Below are 16,757 nucleotides of genomic sequence, written 5' to 3'. Positions count from 1 at the left end.
TGTAACAGGAAGGTGCTGTGTTGTTCCAACAGGATAACGCTCACCCACACACTACCCTTAAAACTCAATGCGCTCTGCACTACGTGCAGCAACTTTCCTGGCCAACGCAATCTCCGGACTTGTCTCTAATCTAGCATGTTTGGGATATGATGGGACGAGAAGTGACCCGTTCAACTCGTCAACCAACAATTCTTACAGACCTACATGAACGGGTCGGGCAGTCGTGGCATAACGTATCCCAGGACAGTACTCGCCATCTGTAACATCGACTTGATGCCAGAATCAGCGCCTGCATTCCTTCCCGTGAAGGCTACTCCACGAACTAACACTTTACCGTCCACACGTCTTGAACAAATTTATTCAAAAATGGCTCTGAACACTATGGGACTTAACATCTGTGGTCATCAGTCCCCTAGAACTTAGAACTACTTAAACCTAACTAACCTGACATCATACACATTCATGCCCGAGGCAGGATTCGAACCTGCGACCGTAGCAGTCACGCGGTCCCGGACTGAGCGCCTAGAACCGCTAGACCACCGCGGCCGGACTACAAATTCATTCTCTTGCCGCCGGCAGTGCTAATTCGGATTACTTGGCTTGTCGCTAGCCACTTGTCACATTTCCGTTGATAACAAGCTTCAAACACATTGGCTTTTCTGGGCTTTAATTTTTCCGGAAACCCTCTATTTTGCCGTATTGTTTCACAAACTCCAATTTTCTTTTAAAGTAACTTCTCTGCAAGTTCTGCACTGTTATAATAATTATCCATGTACAGGTGATGCCACTTTCCATAAGAAGGTGTCAATAGTTCCATCACAGTTTTTGCTAAAGGTTGTCCAGCACCAGAATATATCTTGAATGAGGAAATTTATCCCGTACTCGAATCACACAGCATCCGAATGAGTATGCCATATTTCGTAATTTTCGACGGATTGTAAACTTTAAAATTTAACTGTCCACGCCACTGTGTCATTCCTTCATCAATTGAGATGCTTTGACTTAGATTTAACGTTTCTCAAAACTTTTCGGGAGAATAATCAGTTACGAATTGCACTTTGAAAAGCCGGTTAGCATTATCCGGATTATTTTTGTCGGAAAAAAGTAAAAATGATAATATTTTCTGACACGGTTGCAGGACATCGTTTTGCGAAATATCGGTGTGTCTGTCAACGGATTCGGTGGTGAATAATCATCGATCCTTGCTTCTTTCACAATTCCCATAAGGATAGCAAGACCAAACCATTCTCTGAGTTCGGGTCTCGTAACGTCGAAAAATTGGCATTTTTTTTTATCCAGTTCCCTTCTATTGAAATTTTGACTTTAATACTTGTTGGTTTCGTTGCGAATATATTCAAATAGATCGTTCAAAAAATGGCTCTGAGCACTATGGAACTTAACATCTCAGGTCATCAGTCCCCTAGAACTTAGAACTACTTAAACCTAACTAACCTAAGGACATCACACACATCCATGCCCGAGGCAGGATTCGAACCTGCGACTGTAGCGGTCGCGCGGTTCCAGACTGAAGCGCCTAGAACCGCTCGGCCACACCGGCCGGCATAGATCGTTCCCAGTTTATAATTCTACGATATCCACGACGCTCTGTGTATCTTTGCGAAATATATGTGGATCCGGAGATCCTTCAAATTTATTATCGGTCCTCAGTAAATCATAGTCTGTCTTCTTCGGCTGATTCAGCCGAATCAGTTGGCAACAGTAGGATTCGCCGAATTCTTCTTGGACGTATTTCACTATCTTCCGACGATTCTGCTTCACTATTTTTTTTTGATTTCTAGTGTCTTCTTACTAACTGGTCAAGTCGTCTGAATCGTCAGACAAGACGTCCGCACATTCATCGTAAATAATCATATCGTCTCTTTTGTCTGGCATGATGAAAGTGCACAAGTACTTATAAAAACAAAAAAACTTGTTGACATGTGTAAATATACTGCGATCGACAGCAGCATCTCCATACACCTTTTTCAACCTCTTGTGGATGTTTCCCACTGTCTAGTTTTCACAGCACAGGAATTCTATGACAGCACGTTGCTTCTGACGAACGTCAAGTGTAGCAGCCATCTTGAAGACATGCTGTGACAGCACCACTCACGAGAAAAGGATGAACTAAGTTTGAAAACAAGCGGGAAGGATGTATCTACACACTTTAAAACTTTCGCACATGCAGAATGGAAACTGTATTTTTACAAAAATAGTGTGCATTTCTTTCGGAGTGACCCTCGTAATTATCCACGGAGAGGTGATGCCACTTTCCATAAAAAGGTGTCAATAGTTCAATCACTGTTTTTGCTATTGGTTATCCAGCGCCAAAATATATCTTGAATGAGGAAATGTAACCCGTATTCGAGTCAGACAGCAACCGAAGGAGTATGCCATATTTCGTAATTTTCGACGGATTGTAAACTTTAACTGTTCACGCCACGATATCATTCCTTCATCAGTTGAGATGTTTTGACTTGGATTAAACGTTTCTTTAAACTTTTTGGAAAAATAATCAATTACGAATTGCACTTTGAAAAGCCGATCGGCAATATCTGGTTTATTGTTGTTGTCAGAAAAATGTAAAAATGATAATATTTGTCTGAATCGGTTGCGTGACATCGTTTTGCGAAATATCGATGTGTCTATCAACGGATTCGTTGACCAGTAATCATCGATCTTTGTTTTTTTTTTTTTTTTACAATTTCCATAAGTATAGCAAGCCCAAACTATTTTCTAAGATCGGGTCCCGTAATGTCGACAAATTTAGCATTTTTTTATCTATTTCCCTTCTATTGCAATTTTCACTGTAATACTTGTTGGTTTAGTTGCTAATATATTCAAATAGAGCGTTCCCAATATATAATTCTACGATATCCACGACGCTCTGTGTATCTCTGGGAAATATGTGTGGACCCAGAGATCCTTCAAATTTATTATTGGTCCTCAGTAAATCATAGTCTGTCTTCTTCGTCTGATTCAGCCGAATCAGTTGGCATCTGTAGCGTTCGCCAAATTCTTCTTGGACGTATTTCACTGCCTTCCGACGATTCTGCTTCACTTTCATTTTTTTGATATCCAGTGTCTTCTTCCCAATCGTCCAAGTCGTCCGGAACGTCAGACAAGACGTCCAGGCATTCATCGCTAATAATCGTATCGTCTCTTTCGTCTGCCATGATGAAAGTGCACAAGTACTTATAAAAACAAAAAATTTGTTGATGTGTGTAACTTATTGCCACGTAAACAAAACACCAACAGAATGAAAAAGGTACTTAAGTGCTGTCACCGCCTACTGCACGATACTAAGCCCACGACACCACTGTGGTGTCGCCGGCCACTTAGCGATACTATGCACACGACACCACTGTGGTGTCGCCGGACGGCAAAGTGTTAATATGGATATTTTAGCGTGAGTTGATACCTGGTACGTCACAACCGCTTTTGGTATTGATCTGTAAATGTAATCATTACATGTACTTCATACGCACTATTGTAATAGTAAATCTTGAGTGAACTGAAACCTCTAAAAGGCTGTACTAATTTTTTTACGGCAGTGAGTTTTTTTCTCCTGTGTTTCTTAAGTAGTTCTTTCAGCTGTCAGTTCTGTATCGTGATTTCTGTTTTGTATACCTGGGGTTCTTCTTTATGCTGAGACGCTTATCACGGAATATAACTTTTCCTCCCCCTTCGCCCTGCTGCTGTTTCTCACCTGACACGTCGGCCTCCTGCAGTTGACTATACCGGTGACAGCGGAGCTCCCCGCTGCAGTACCTTTCCCTCCGCCCTTTCGCCCTGTTCACGCCTTATCTCGCCCAGGCGGCGCCCCGCTGCGGTATCGGCTTTTCCGTCCTCTGTACACTTTGGCACGCAGCCCGTTCGCACTGCCAAGAAAGTCATTACGGATGTCACCGACGCTTGGCTCAAGTCCTGCGCGACTTAATTGTATTACGAGACACACGGAGACGGACACAGAGAGAATTTATTAACATCGAGCTAGCGTTTCCTCCTCTTGGGTACTGGCGTTGCCCTACTTACGTTCTGCCTACAGTGCAAGGTGCGTTCCATACGTAATGCGACCAAATTCATAAAATACCATTTGTTGAATATACTCGTACAGATAATCAATTTTTTTCAAAATAGCACCCTCTTGCGCCGGTACACTTCTGGAGGCGGTGTTTCCATGCCTAGAAGGCATCCTGGAATGCCTTTCCCGGAATGTCCTTTAGAGCTGATGTAACATGCGCCTGGATGCTTTCAATTGTGTACCAGTGTTTCCCTTTCATGACTCCTTTTAACCAAGGAAATAAAAAAAGGTCAGCGGGAGGCAGGTGAGGACTGTAGGGAGGCTGGGGAGTCAATGGGGACTCGGTCCTGGTCAGGAATGAAGGCGCTGTGACTCGGCGTGTTGTCGTGGTGAACTTTCCACGTGTCCTTGATGTCGCTTCGGCAGCGCGAGAGCCTCCTTCTCAGTCTTTTGAGCACTTCCAAGTAGAAAGCTGAGTTCACTGTAGTCCCGGTAGGTACGAATTCGTGGTGGACAATGCCTTTGACTTCAAAGAAGACAATGAGCATGGTTTTGATCCTGGACTTGCTCATGCATGCCTTCTTGGGATGGGGCGACGATGGGGTGTGCCACTCTGAACTCTGCCTTTCTGTCTCAAGGTCGTACTCGGAAAATCCACGAATCACCAGTGATAACTGAATTTAAGAAATGAGGATGATTTTCACACATTTCTGACATTTCTCGGCACCGAAGCACTCGCATGTGCTTGTGTTCGTCGCTCAACACTTTTGGGACGAGTTTGCCACACACCTTTCTCATGTTCAAATCTTCGGTCACAATGCTGAAAACGGTTGTTTTTGACATGTTTAGAGTTTGTGCTATCAATTTAATGCTCAGTCGTCTGTCAGTTCAAACAATCGCGCACACGCGTCGCATTTTCGTCGACTCGTGCGGTTGATGCCCGTCCACTGCGAGGTTCGTCGGTGATCTACTCTCGGCCCTGCATGAACGACTTGTACCATCGTAAAAATTGTGATTTGGACAAGCAATCAGTTCCAAAGGCATGCTGAAGTAATGGAAACGATTCGGAGGCGGACTTCCCAAGTTTAACGCAAAATTTGATAGCGTACCGTTGCTCTACAGAATGATCCATTGTGCCCGTGCAGCTCGCAGCCGAATGAGACAAGAAGCGTTTCGAAGCTAACACCCCCCTCCACTTAGTCCAGCCGATTACAACAAGCTGTGGCGTACCGTTGCATCAGAAAAAAATTGGTCGCATTACTTACGAAACGCTCTCTGTATGCCCTTTACCGCTTTGTATTACGCACCAAAGTAAAGCATCGTAAAGTAAGCAGGTTTTGAAGTGCACCATATGGTTCGTCGTCATCAGACACTAAAGGAAATGTCTTGTTGATGTAGTCATCCTTCTCTGTCCCTCGCCGACTGCACCATCTGGTTATAATTGCGGACTTCGTCCCACTAATGACACTTTCTTATATTTACATGAATGTCTGAAAGGACAGGCACTGTTGACTATTCCGAGCTGTACTCAATATTTTGAAACTTATTCGATGATTACAAACTACTTGACATCACCTGTATTAGGTGTAGCTCTACTACCCCACAGCCCCCACACGAAAATTTGTCCCGGACGGCCCGCATCTCGTGGTCGTGCGGTAGCGTCCTCGCTTCACACGCCCGGGTTCCCGGGTTCGATTCCCGGCGGGGTCAGAGATTTTCTCTGCCTCGTGATGGCTGGGTGTTGTGTGCTGTCCTTAGGTTAGTTAGGTTTAAGTAGTTCTAAGTTCTAGGGGACTGATGACCATAGATGTTAAGTCCCATAGTGCTCAGAGCCATTTTGTCCCGGACGAGGACTCGAAACTAAGTTTCCCGCTTATCGGGAGAAGTCCACCTCAACCACTTCGGTAATCCGTGCACGCTCCCCACACTGACCCATACTCCCATGTGTCATATTGTTTACATCCTTAGATCGTAGTATACTAAGTTCATCTCCTAACGCTCGCAACATTACCTGGATTTTCGCAACTGGGAGGATGAGGGAGCGAGGAATAGAGATCATTCGCGTAGGCGGAAACCCAAGTAATGTTGCGAGCATTAGTGATGAATTTAGTGGAGCACGACGTAAGGATGTAAGCAGTATGAGATATGAGAGTCTGGGTTATTCCAGAGAGCATGCTTACGATGACTGCTCGCAGTAAGAGAGTCTCGATCCGCCACAAATGTTCACATTTCATTGCTGGGTAGTAGATCTATACCTAAAACAGCTGATGTCAAGGAAATCGCATTCAGCGAATTATTTTCAAAAACTGCGCTCTACTGTGTCGAAGGCTTTTCACAATCTACAAACCGCTGAGAAAAGTAATGGGTCACCAAACAAAAAGACTGATTCTCAATCCAGACAAAACACAGAGTACACAAATAGACATCAATGGCACTAAGAGCCTGGAAGAACGGCACGTGTCCAAAAAGGTTCTCTTCTCTCCCAGTACTTATTAACTGATTTAGAGAAACTGACATACAGACAATGTAAAGCTGCAACGAACGGATCAAAATTAATGATAAACAAGTACATTGTATTCGATTTCCTGTTGTTATAGTAGTCTTAGCAGATTCTGAAAAGGACATGAACTGTAGTTAATAATTTTGTCTGGTAGTTTGGTCTGCTCCGATAGCTCAGTGGTCAGCGTGATGGATTGCCTTCCTATGTGCCCGGGTTCGATTCCCAGCGGGGTCGGAGATTTTTCTCCGCTCAGGGACTGGGTTTTGTGTTGTCTTCATCATCATTTCATCCCAATCCGGCGCGCAGGGCGCCCAATGCGGCGTCGAATGTAATAAGACCTGCGCCGGAAGTGGCTTCCCGGAAAAAGTCACCAAAACATTTTTTCTGGTGGCTTGGACAACCAGAAGCAGAAAATAAACGCAGAGGAGTCTAAAATAATATTGGAAGATAAATCGTACAGACAAGTAAGGACATACAGTAAGACAGGAAATAAAATTCTAATGCATGTAAATGCATTTTACTACATAGGAATTACAATAACAGATGAGAACAGAATCGATAGTAAAAGAGGAATTAGGACGACTAAAAAAACCTTAAGAAATAAGGGTAATTTACTAACAAACAGTCACCTTAATACATAAACGAAAAAGGAATACATCAAGATATTTATTTGGAGCATTTTAAGCTAAGGTTTTGAAGGGCCACAAAAACATCATGGACTGAAAGAAAGTCTAGTGAACAAATACTAAAAGAAAGGGACGAGGGAAGGAGACTGATTAACGTTATACAGAGAAGAAAAATTGCGTTAATTGTAAACCTAATTTGAAGTAACAGCTTCATAAAAAATATCTTAGAAGATAAATTCTGTGAAGAAAATCTAGAGGCATACGCAGAACATCTATATATCCATATAGGATGGAGATATATGCATATACAGATGGCGGCAGTGTCGCCTACACAAGATATAAAAGGGCAGTTCTTTGGCGGAGCTGCCATTTGTACTCAGGTGACTCATGTGAAAAGGTTTCCGAAGTGATTATGGTTACACGACGGGAATCGACAGACTCTCAAGTGGAATGATAGTTGGAACTATATGCTGGGGGACATTCCATTTCGGAACTTGTTTGGGAATTCAGTATTCTGAAATCCACAGTGTCATCGGTCGTGCCAAGAATACAAAAATTCAGGCAATGCCTCTCACTACGGACAACACAGTGGCCGACGACCTTCACTTAACGGCCGAGAGCAGCGGTGTTCACGTACAGTTGTTGGTGCTAACAGACAAGTTACACTACGCAAAATAACCGCAGAAATCAATGTGCAGCGTACGGCGAACGAATTCGTTAGGACGGTTCTGCGAAATGTGCCGTTACTGGGCTACGGCAGCAGACGACTGACGCGAGAGCCTTCACGAACAGCACAACACGTACTCCAGCGCCTCTGATGGGTTGATGACCATACTGGTTGGACCCAAACGTCTGGTAAACGTTGGACTGGTGAGATAAGTCCAAATTTCAGTTGGTAAGAGCCGATGGTAGGGCTCGAGGATGACGCACACCCCACGATTCCATGGAGCAAAGTTGTCTCAAGGCACTGTGCAAGCTGGCGGTGGCTCCACGATGGTGTGGGGGCTATGTTTACATGGAATGGTTCAAATGGCTCTGAGCACTATGGGACTTAACGTCTGAGGTCATCAGTCCCCAAGAACTTAGAACTACTTAAACCTATCTAGCCTAAGTGTGGTGTCACCGCCAGACACCACACTTGCTAGGTGGTAGCCTTTAAATCGGCCGCGGTCCGTTAGTAGACGTCGGAAATGCGTGTCGTCACTATCAGTGATTGCAGACAGAGCGCCGCCACACGGCAGGTCTAGTCTAGAGAGACTCCCTAGCACTCGCCCCCCAGTTGTACAGCCGACTTTGCTAGCGATGGTTCACTGTTTACATACGCTCTCGTTTGCAGAGACGACAGTTTAGCATAGCCTTCAGCTACGTCATTTGCTACGACCTAGCAAGGCGCCATATTGAGCTTCTATGAATGTAGTCTGAACAGATAATATTGTGAGTCATGTACCGTCAAGAGTGACGTTCATCATTAATGGATTAAAGTTAAGTATCAAACTAATTCCGTCCGCTTTCTGAATTCTAATTCCTTGTCATGTTCCAGACCTCACGTCAGTATAGTCCTTCCCTCCTCACGCCAGCCTGCGTGAGATAAAACGCGTGCATTTCGGCCTCCTCTAGTAACACGGTGTTGGATCTTCTGCCAACACAACACTAAGGACATCACACACATCGATGCCCGGGGCAGGGTTCGAACCTGCGACCGTAGCGGTCGCACGTTTCCAGAGTGAAGCACCTAGAACCGCTTGGCCACACCGGTGGACTGGTTGTGTCCGGGTACTTGGAGACTTTCTGCAGCTTTTAATGGACTTCGTGTTCCCAAGCAACGACGCAGTTTTTATGGGCGACAATGTGCCATGTCACAAGGCCATAGCTTTTCGCAGCTGGGAATAACATTCTGGACAATTAGTCCGAATGATTTGGCCACCGAGATCGCCCGACATGAACTCGATAGAATATTAATGGGGCATAAACGAGAGGTCAATCCGTGCACAAAATCCTGCACAGCCAACGCTTGGGTAATTATGGAGGGCCGCGCGGGATTAGCCGAGCGGTCTCAGGCGCTGCAGTCTTGGACTGTGCAGCTGATCCCGGCGGAGGTTCGAGTCCTCCCTCGGGCATGGTTGTATGTGTCTGCCCTTCGGATAATTTAGGTTATGCAGTGTGTAAGCTTAGGGACTGATGACCTTAGCAGTTAAGTCCCATAAGATTTCACACACCTTTGAACATTTTTTTTAATTATGGAAGGCTATAGAGGCAACACGGCCGAATGTTTCTGCAGAGCACCTCCAATGACTTGTTGAGTCCATGCCACGTCGAGTTGTTGCAATACGCCGGACAAAAGGAGGTCCCATACGATATTAGGAGGTATCACATGTCTTCCGTTACCTCAGTATATGAGCTTAAAGAACATTAACGAGTACAACATTGGCAATACATCACTAGGAACATTAACAACCGTAAAATACCTGGAAGTTACCGTCCGGAGTGAACGTAAAGTCTGACGACCACTTGAAACTAGTTCTAGTAAAAGCAGATGTCTCTCTGAGATTCGTTGAAAGTACCCTGAGGTAATGTAATCCATGCACGAAAAAAGTGACTAACAAAAAACCTGTTCAAAATATCGTAAGTATTGCCGCCAGTATGGGACCATTCCCAATGGTTAAATATAAGAGATAGAGAAGATCCGACGAACAGCAGCGTGGTTCGGCACAGGAAAAGTATGTAGTTTCATAGCGCCATTAAAAAATATGTCGATGATATAATTTTGTAGTTACGAACGTTACAAACTAACTGCCTACGACAGAAATTCAAAATGGTTGAAATGGCTCTGAGCACTACGGGACTTTACGTGTGAGGTCATCAGTCCCCTAGAACCTAGAACTACTTAAACCTAACTAACCTAACGACATCGCACACATCCATGCCCGAGGCAGGATTCGAACCTGCGACCGTACCGGTCGCGCAGTTCCAGACTGAAGCACCTAGAACGACAGAAATTTCGCCATATTGTTAGCTATAACTGTGCTCAGATTGCACCATGCTATATTTAATAGTTGTGGAAATATTTTGGCTGCTGTATTGATTGCAACATCCTGTATACGAACTACCTGGTAAACAACATTTGTGGTTCTTTGAAACTGTTCGCGGAAACTGTAGTTGTAGACATAGAGGCAACATAAATAAATTTAATGTAAACTGCGAAATGTACGAAAAGAATCGATATCGATTGTTCACTCAGTCTAGACTGAAACAATAACACCAGAAAAATCAAAAAATTGGTGTGCATCTAATCGGAGCAATTAGGCTGAAAAAGAGAAAGTTTGGAACTGACATCCCATCGACGGCGAGATCATTAGAGACAAGACTTCATTTCGGACTGAAAAGGATGAGCAAGGTAATCGGCAGTGGTTTTTTTCCCCAAAACATACGTCCTAGCATTTGTCTTAATAGAAACAGGAAAACCACGTAAATTCAAAATCGGAATAACGGGAGGGAGAATTCGACCCTGCTCATCCCAAATACAAATCCATTGCGTCGACTCATTCATATATTCACACTTCATGAAGGACGACCTTCATGAATGAGAAACAAGTCAAGCTACACATTAACACGGTGAAGTAGTTGGACACCGGGCTAGTTTAAGACCAAAACGAGAGAAAATCCGCCGCTTTGGCCGTCCTGCTGAGATAGCGTCCAAGTGCAAGACTTGTTATGCCTGTACAGTGCGTATCCCAATTAGTAGCGTAAACTGACACTGTCGAAAGTGTACCAGGAAAAAGCGGAGGGTGTAGACGGGGTACCAAATGATAAGACACTTGTGTGGAATAATGTCTTGAACTGTTCCTGGCTGGACACTTTTATAAAGTTTTCTAACAACAGCTTATAGCTACTGTTAATCTACTCACAGTGATAAACATAGGCATTATTCTAGATTCATGTATGTATGTGTACTGGGAAGACTTTGAAATAAATCACTGCGCGTCCTTCTGTACTACTGAGCTGTTGTTTTTATTTAATACAGCTAGTATGCTACTCATACTTTACATAGAGCACCGTCAGCTGCCTGTTTATACTGACAAATACAATGAAGCTGGAAAGAAACTGGTATAGGCATGCGTATTCAAATACAGAGATATGTAAACAGGCAGAACACGGCGCTGCGGTCGGCAACGCCTACATAAGACAACAAGTGTCTGGCGCAGTTGTTAGATCGGTTACTGCTGCTACAAGGGCAGGTTATCAAGATTTAAGTGAGTTTGAACGTGATGTTATAGTCGGCGCACGAGCGTTGGAACACAGCATCTCCTAGGCCGCGATGAAGTGGGAATTTTCCCGCACGACCATTTCACGAGTGTACCATGAATATCAGGAATCCGATAAAACATCAACTCTCTGGCATCGTTGCGGGCGGAAAAAGATCCTACGGGACTAATGACAATTAAAAAGAATCGTTCAACATGACGGAAGTGCAACCCTTCGGCAAATTGCTGCAGATTTCAGTGCTGGGCCATCAACAAGTATCAGGGTGCGAACCATTCAATGAAACACCATCGATACGGGCTTTCGGAACCGAAGGCCCACTCGTATACCCTTGATGATTGCACGACAAAAAGCTTTACACCTCGCCTAGGCCTTCTGACATCAACATCGGACTGTTGATGACTGAAAATATGTCGCCTGGTCTTACGAGTCTCGTTTCAAATTGTATCGAGTGGATGGATGTGTACGGGTATGGAGAGAACCTCATGAATCCATGGACCCTGCATGTCAGCAGCTGACTGGAAGCTGGTGGAGGCTCTATAATGGTATGGGGCCTCGGCAGTTGGAGTGATATGGGACCCCTGATACGTCTAGATACGACTCTGATAGGTGACACATACGTAAGCATCCTGTCTGATCACCCGCATCCATTCATGTCCATTGTGCATTCCGACGTACTTGGGCAATTCCAGCAGGACAATGCGATACTCCACACGTCCAGAATTGCTAGAGTGGTCCCAGGAACACTCTTCTGAGTTTAAACACTTCCGATAGCCACCAATCTCCCCAGACGTGAACATTATTGAGCTTATCTGGGATGTCTTGCAACGTTGTGTTCAGAAGAGATCTCCACCTCCTCGTACTTTTTTGGATTTATCGACAGTCCTGCAGGACTCATTGTGTCAGTTCCCTCCAGCACTACTTTAGACATTAGCCGAGTCCACATCACGACATGCTGCGCACTTCTTCATGCTCGCGGGCCCCTACACGACATCAGGCAAGAGTACCAGTTTCTTTGCGTCTTCAGTGTATATTCACACGACATGAAGGAGGGTCTTCATGACTTAGGAACAGTCTGGGTGAAGCAGCTAGACACTGAGATAGTTTAAGAACAAAGCGAGATAAGCCGACGCTTGGGGTGCGATGCTGGGATCGCTCCCAGGTACAAGGGTTTGTTATGCCTGTAAAGCGCCTATCCCAATCAGTAGCGAAAACTGACAAAGTTGAAGGTGTACGGGGAAAAAGTGGAGGGTGGAGAGGGTGGTGCCAAATGATAAGTCACTTGTGTGCAATCATGTTTTCGTACGGGCCCTGTCTGGTTACTTTTGCAAAATTTGCTAACGACCAACTGTGGCTACCGCTAATCTACTCACACTGATAAACATAGGCATTAATTCTAGATTAAGATATGTATGTGTACTGGGAAAAAACCAGCTACATTGAAAAAAGTCACTGCATCTCCTCCTATACTACTGAACTATTGTTTTTATTTAGTACTTTAAGCAAAGTTAGTATATTACTCGTACTTTACACAGCACACCGTCAGCTGTATGTTTATACTGACAATGTGTATCTAATACATATACAGAGTGGTCAGAAAGAGTCTGTAAAGCTTATAAGGGAGCTGCAAAGTAGGTTGTGCTGGAAAATAATTGTTAAGAAAAAAATCGATACGTTTCGCCATTTCCGAGTTATTTAACTTTGAAATTAGCCCATTAGGTCGTTGCACCCGCAAATTCAAACGGTCCGCCAGAGACGGTGTTGCTAAACGCGTTCTTCGTTTGGTTTCTTAAAACCGAACAAGAGAGAAACACAATAATTGGTCGTGGGATGGTAGTAATGAGCGAACCCGAGCCGCAGGCTGAGCAGTCTAGTAAGCGAATGTGAACGCCCAACGGCGTAATCGGCTGACTTCAACTCTAAGAAACGACACGGTGTATCGCACTTTTCTCATAACAATTAATTCTCAGGACAACCTACTCTGCAGCACTCTTGCAAGCTTTTCAGACTATTTCTGACCATCTTGTGTACAGGGTGTCCTTCCTAAGAGGCGTTAGGCGCTTTTCCTGTGGTGTTTCGTTAATATCATTTCGTTTGTGTACCTGGAGTCAGCCCAAGAAAATATTGCTCATCACATCTTTCATGCGACGCCAATTGTCGACGGCAAACGTTATATTCGTGTTTTACCACCCCTGTCAATACGTACCGATGAAACGAATATCGCACTAGAGTAGTATCTGTGACCGCGCTAAGGAATGGGCACGTAAAATTCCGCTTTAAAAACTGTTTTGTTTGTAACCGACACACGACTTTCGTAGAGACTGGGTCTTGCATGAATAGACGGTGAGCAGTATTTGTTTAGGCTCACTCCAGCTACACAATGCAGAAATAAAATTTGCAAATATTTGACGAAACACCAGAGAAAATTCGCCTGAGGGCACTTACGAGAAAAACCCAGAATACATTTCCAAGTATTGTGGTACATCTACAGCTACATGGATACTCTGCAAATCACATTTAAGTGCCTGGCAGAGGGTTCATCGAACCATCTTCACAATTCTCTATTATTCCAATCTCATATAGCGCGAGGAAAGAATGAACACCTGCATCTTTCGGTACGAGCTCTGATTTCCCTTATTTTATCTTGGTGATCGTTCCTCCCTATGCAGGTCGGTGTCAACAAATAATTTTCGCATTCGGAGGAGAAAGTTGGTGATTGGAATTTCGTGAGAAGATTCCGTCGCATCGAAAAACACCTTTCTTTTAATGACGTCCATTCCACATCCTGTATCATTTCCGTGACACTCTCTCCCATATTTCGCGATAATACAAAACGTGCTGCCTTTCTTTGAACTTTTTCGATGTATTCCGTCAGTCCTATCTGGTAAGGATCCCACACCGCGCAATAATATTCTAAAAGAGGACGGACAAGCATAGTGTAGGCAGCCTCCTTAGTAGGTCTGTTACATTTTCTAAGTATCCTGCCAATAAAACACAGACTTTGGTTAGCCTTCCCCACAACATTTTCTATGTGTTCCTTCCAATTTAAGTTGTTCTTAATTGTAAAACGTAGGTATTTAGTTGAATTTACGGCTTTTAGATTAGACTGATTTATCGTGTAACCGAAGTTTAACGAGTTCCTTTTAGCACTCATGAGGGTGACCTCACACTTTTCGTTATTTAGGGTCAACTGCCACTTTTCGCACCATTCAGATATCTTTTCTAAATCGTTTTTCAGTTTGTTTTGGTCTTCTGATGACTTTATTAGTCGATAAACGAAAGCGTCATCTGCAAACAACCGGAGACGGCTGCTCAGATTGTCTCCAAAATCGTTTATATAGATAAGGAGAAGCAAAGGGCCTATAACACTACCTTGGGAAACGCCATAAATCACTTCTGTTTTACTCGATGACTTTCCGTCAATTACTATGAACTGTGACCTCTCTGGCAGGAAATCACAAATCCAGTCACATAACTGAGACGATATTCCATAAGCATGCAATTTCACTACGAGCGGCTTGTGTGGTACAGTGTCAAAAGCCTTCCGGAAATCCAGAAATACGGAATCGATCTGAAATGCCTTGTCAACAGCACTCAACACTTCATGTGAAAAAAGAGATAATTGTCTTTCACAGGACTGATGTTTTCTAAACCCATGTTGTCTGTGTGTCAATGGATCGTTTTCTTCGAGGTAATTCGTAATGTTCGAACACAATATATGTTCTAAAAGCCTGCTGCATATCGACGTTAACGATATTGGCCTGTAATTTAGTGGATTACTCCTAGTACCGTTCTTGAATATTGGTGTGACCTGTGCAACTTTCCAGTCTTTGGGTACGGATCATTCGTCTAGCGTACGGTTGTATATGATTGTTAAGTATGGAGCTAATGCATCAGCATACTCCGAAAGGAACCTAATTGGTGTACAGTCTGAACCAGAAGACTAGCTTTTATTAAGCGATTGCAGATCCCATTCTAAAACTCCCGATATTAACCACAAAAACCATTATGGGGTATGCTAATTATTGGAACGTAAAGTCAACTTTACATATGATTTTTACTTCGTGCTTCTGTGGAATAAGTTCTTTTTCCCCCTTAGCTGCATTGCCCCAAAATATTACAATATAGTAAAGTACTGAGTGAAAATATGAACGCTATGCTAGCAGTCCAGTCTAACAGCGCAATGAGACAGTTCAGTGCAAAGAAGGTAGAACTAAAATTTTTGGTAACGTATCCATGTTCTAGTATCACCCCAGTTTATTGTCCATGTGAGAGTGTAGGAATTTCACACTCGGAGCCTCATCGCATGTATGCCCATTGATGTCTACTTCTGGTAACTCTAAGCCATTTTCATTTGTTTGGTATTATATGAGCTTTTGTACGATTAAGGGATTAAACTACTGGCTGTGAACAAGTTGTGAGCTGTTCCATTACGCTCCTGGCTATGTCTGATGTGGATTTGTTCTGGCCTTTGATCAATAAACTTTACAGTTTTTGAAGAATCCTCCGATGTCCAGGGTAAATCTTTTATGTAAACTAAGAACAAGATCAGACCAAATACTAAACCTTGTGGCACACCATATTTAATAACGTTTCCCCATTCAAGTCGTGCCACCTAATGGGACCCTCTGTTTTCTATTGATACGATACAACTCTATCCATATAAGGGAAAGAGCTTTAATGCTATACTATTTTAGTTTGTCTAGAATAATTTTATGATCTACATAATCAATGGCCTTGGCAAGATCACAGAAAATACTAAAAGGCTAACTTTTCTTGTTTAATTCACTTTGTGAGAGTCTTTACGGCAACCAGACTGAGTTCTTGTCAAAAGGTTATTCTCAGAAAGATGGCTGAATATTCTGTTGGAAGCTACCTCCTCAGAGATTTTTGAGAACAGAGTGCCTTGTGCCCCTCTCTGGGACAAGAAGGTGCACCAAATATCGACTACATAATTACAAGCTACCCAGCTGACGTCCTAACAAGGTACTCACACAGGTGACGACGACAGAGCGCTCTGGAGCTGAAGGTGCGCAGCAGACCACAGAGTGATTTCTAGCGGAGACTGGGGGCGGTGATAAATAGCGGTCCCCGTGTCACCGCGCATTGTGTGACCAGTGCGACATTCAGCCCTAATCTTATCTGCGGCCCGAAGTCCGTCTTCCCAACATTCAGCTCTGAGCTCGGTCACTTAACAAAGAGCTGCCTTCAATCACATGAACTGTTTACGACCACCAAAACGTAAATTTCTGTGTTCAAATATGCGAGACCGCTGGCAGTGTTAAACTGAGTAATAAAATATGTGCAGAACAACTGCGTAAAACCTCATGGGCCTTTGCAGAAATTT

At 43.7% G+C, this 16,757-nt stretch overlaps 1 protein-coding gene across 1 annotated transcript in view; it reads right to left on the bottom strand.

The window, feature by feature from the left end:
- The window catches only part of LOC126458376 (uncharacterized), a 146,064-nt gene extending 129,611 nt beyond the window's left edge, over positions 1-16,453 (bottom strand). Inside the window, exon 1 of the mRNA XM_050095351.1 lies at positions 16,405-16,453. The gene's annotated coding sequence lies outside the window, so the exon portion shown is untranslated. The remainder of the gene's footprint in view (positions 1-16,404) is intronic.
- Between the last annotated feature and the right edge of the window lie 304 nt (positions 16,454-16,757).

This window comes from Schistocerca serialis, chromosome 2 (assembly GCF_023864345.2).
Source record: "Schistocerca serialis cubense isolate TAMUIC-IGC-003099 chromosome 2, iqSchSeri2.2, whole genome shotgun sequence".
Taxonomy (NCBI): Eukaryota; Metazoa; Arthropoda; class Insecta; order Orthoptera; family Acrididae; genus Schistocerca; species Schistocerca serialis.
This window is presented reverse-complemented; position numbering and strand designations above follow the sequence as displayed.